Here is a 3,892-nt window from a genome sequence, read left to right as displayed (position 1 = left end):
GAGAGAGAGATGTAATAAATACATAAAAAATTCCGATGTATTTATTACACCGATTATCAATGTAATTAAAAGATAAAATGTAATTTTACATTAACTTTGGGTGTAAAATTACTTGTCTACCAAATGTATGCAAAATTGAACCCAGGTACAAAGTTTACCCCGGTTCGAATTTACACCTTTACCAAACGCAGCCTTTGAGGGTGAAAATGGCCCTTTTGAATTTTAGTGTCAAAAGTGGGCCTTTTTGTAAAGTCCAAGAGTTGTCAAAGCCAAAATCCCCTAAAGTAAAATGGATTTTATTTTTGAAATTTTAAGATTCTTTGATTCTTTTTCCATTTCCCAAAACTTATTAAGTGTATCTCGATGTAATATATGCTTTTTATGCCTTTATACCCAAGGTTTACATTATATATCACAGATATTGTACTATACTTATTGATTTTCAGGGTTGCCAATACTCTATTTTTAAAGAGACGAGGCCATTTATAACTTGTATTTATTAGTATCCATACCACAAGTTATCAAAACCAGGAGAAAAAATAGCATTGAGCCTTTTACCTTCTCTATACCAATTCTTCAATATCCAAGTATATCGATACTTTGAAGCTTGTTCATACCTTACCTTATCAATGGTAATTTGTACTTTTTGATTTTATGTCATCAGTGTATTTGTGGAATTTCTAAATTCCTCTGTTATTTCCATATGTATCCATGTCATTATCCAAAGCTATCCATCCCGATACATATATTAAAATTATCTGTCGAGTATTCTTTGCGATACTGATACTTCACTTCAGACCACTTATAAATGGCGGTTGGTTGGGTGGATCCATACCAACCATTCCATAAAGAAATGGACGGAATATGGCCAAATGCCTTGTTAGATATTTTTTAAACCCTAAATTGCCCTTTTCTTGAATTTTAAGATCATGCCACCTCTTTCATTAATATTGTTTAAACTGATCTTTCAACCAAATATCTAAACCATCGAGCCTCCAAACCAGTCAAGTTATTTTACACACTCAAGTGATGTGCAAGTTTCTAATAATCTTAACCCTGGAAGTGGTCTATATATTGATCATTCAAATGAGATGGGATGAGAGGTGAGAGCATAACATACATGGAAAATCACTTCTTAGACTTAACGTCCATGGTCAAATCACCCCTTGCCCATCTCATCTAAACATGACAAAGACAAACCACTTCTTAGATGACAGTCTTTATCATCTAAACATGGTCAAATCACCCCTTGACCTTTTCCACTCGTCCATCTCATCTAAACATTTCTGTTCCATACAACAAAACTGCCCCAACTCTTTGCCATATTTAATATCCCATCTTAAAAAAAATTAATGGTTCCTGTTATTAATGCATTTGTGGGATTTGTGTATTCTCTTGAATGCATCAATGCCTGTCCTAATCATTCCACCATATGCAACGTTAATACGTATCCTAGAACATGCCTTTTTGATATGTTTTGCATTACCAATGCTGTATCTGCTGGTCTCGAAAATGGAACCCACATGGTCCCATATCTGGGCCCTGGTTGTTGGTTCACATGTATGTCCATCCAGAAGTGGGGCCCACCTGTTCTAAAAGCAAGCAAAACTTCCCTTCTTCAGGTAACATCTTCCTTCCCAAACCGAGTAAATTGGTTGATCTTCCTTCCTTCCCATATTACTTCGAATCAAGTAGAAGCGTGGAAACTTTGAGATTGGTGTAATAGTAAAACATCAAACTGACGAGCATGAGAATGTGGACCTTTCTCTAATTTAAACTTGAAGGTAATCTTCTCTGATACCTTCCTACAAAATCCCCAATTCCCCATCAAGATATTCTGAATATAATGTAAGACTTGGATGCAATAGTCAGCTCTGGAAAGCTTTCATGTCACGGCAATCTCTCTTTTATGAACCATATATTTTGTTGGGTATGTAGACTAAAAAATCTTTCTAATGATATATAACACCCACCACTTAATGAAGAAAACTCAAACAAAATCACAATTCATGCAAAGTTTCTAGTCTGCAAAAGTTCTTGGTATAACATTAAGTCGTGCAGGATGAGCTCACTTTTTTGGATTGGTGGACAAGCCCACTTCAATAACAACTAAATTGGAGATGGGGGTCCGTTAAACTTACAATAGGGACTTGATACAGGCTGAGGTACAACATGATTTGCAGTGTGTGGAAAGGATAATCTCAGGAATCACTTGGCAGGGAGAAAATGAATCACCTGACATGTCTAATCAGGTTATCGGTCAACCTGGCCGAGCTGCAAACTTGATTAACAGGGGAGTCACTCAACTCAATGGAAAGCAAGAAACTTCACAAAATAATAAATTCAAAAGCAGTTTTGCATGCCTCTTTATCATAAATTCCACGACTTAAGACTTTAACTTCTCCTACATCACTATCTGTACTTACGTGATAGTGACCGGCAAGAGAGATGCAATAATCGGCTCTCACAAGTTTTCATATTTTGGCTAGAGCTCCATATATAAATCTTTGACCTATGAACCATTTATTCTGTTGGAAAGTAGACTCAAAAAACTTTCCAACGATGTTTAACATACCCTACTTTAATGGAAAAATATTAATCAAGATTCTACCAAAATTCATCCCATATTTTTAATTTGCAAAAAAAAGCTAGGTATAACAAGAAATCAATGCAGGACAATCCTGCTTTAATAGTGTAAAATACAGAGACCCTACCCTATACTTTGGGGGTAGTGACATCTAGATCTTTGAACTTTCATTTGCTAAAGAGAGCTACCTTGTACTTTCACATTTCAACACTCTGCTCCACCCATTGGCATTCCTTCAGTTTTGAACTTTATGAGACCATTTTCCCCTTTCCTTTATGGCATATCCAAAACCTAAGCAGTTGTTGCAGCTACTCCTTACATGATGAAGCACTTCAGCTTTCCGCAGACCCTTTACAAATCAATAAACAAAATGTGTACAACATTTCTGTGGAGAGTCAAGAATGAGGATAGGAAAAATTCAAAACTTGGGTTTTGGAGATTCAATAAAAAAGAGGGCAAAATGGTCTCATAATGATAGGAAAAGCTACTCCTTACATGATGAGGCACTCAACCTCCCCAACCCTTTGCAAATCAATAAACAAAAACTGTACAGAATTTATGTGGGGAGAATGAGGATAGGAAAATTTCAAAACTTGGGTTTTGGAGATGTAATAACAAAGAACGCAACATGGTAGAATGCTAATGGCAGGAACAGAGTGTTGGAATCTAAAAGTATTGGATAGCTCTCTATCACAAACAAAAGTTTGGGAGCGTCAGTGTCACTATCCCCAAAGCACACGGTAGTTCTCTGTATTTTATCCTTAAATAATGACTTGATACAAGTTGTACATTGGGGTCAATTAACCCACAATATGGATTTAATAGAGGACAAATTACAACTTAATGACCAGTATGTGGAAAGGATAACCTCAGGAATCATTTGACCATGTGAGACAGAACCACTTGACGTCTCTAATCAGGTTATAGTCAACTCTAGGCAACTCGCATGCTTCATCAGTAAAGGAATCACTCAAGTAAATGGAAAGCTAGAAGTTTAATAGAAAAAGAACTCAAAAGACTATCGATCATCGTCATGGACAAGCAACCTTCAATCAATTTTCATGTGCACCCTGTTCCTTTATTATTATTATTTTCTTTTTTTTTTTTTGAGATATCTCATTGGTTCCTGGCCAACCACAATCTTTTTCTGGTAAAATAAGTTTGGAGTGGAATAGTGCCAAAGAAAATCAGGGCTTTTTGTTTGGAGGCTGATGGGATACTGCCCACTGCAGAGGTCTCTTCGAGGGAGACCTAACCTCCTACTGAGAAAAGAGAAAGAAAATGCAATAAACCAGGTCTGCCCTA

This window comes from Nelumbo lutea, chromosome 1 (assembly GCF_056320005.1).
Source record: "Nelumbo lutea isolate HS-2025 chromosome 1, American lotus-T2T, whole genome shotgun sequence".
NCBI classification, from domain to species: Eukaryota; Viridiplantae; Streptophyta; class Magnoliopsida; order Proteales; family Nelumbonaceae; genus Nelumbo; species Nelumbo lutea.
The sequence above is the reverse complement of the archived record's forward strand: the minus strand, read 5'-3'. Positions refer to the sequence as shown.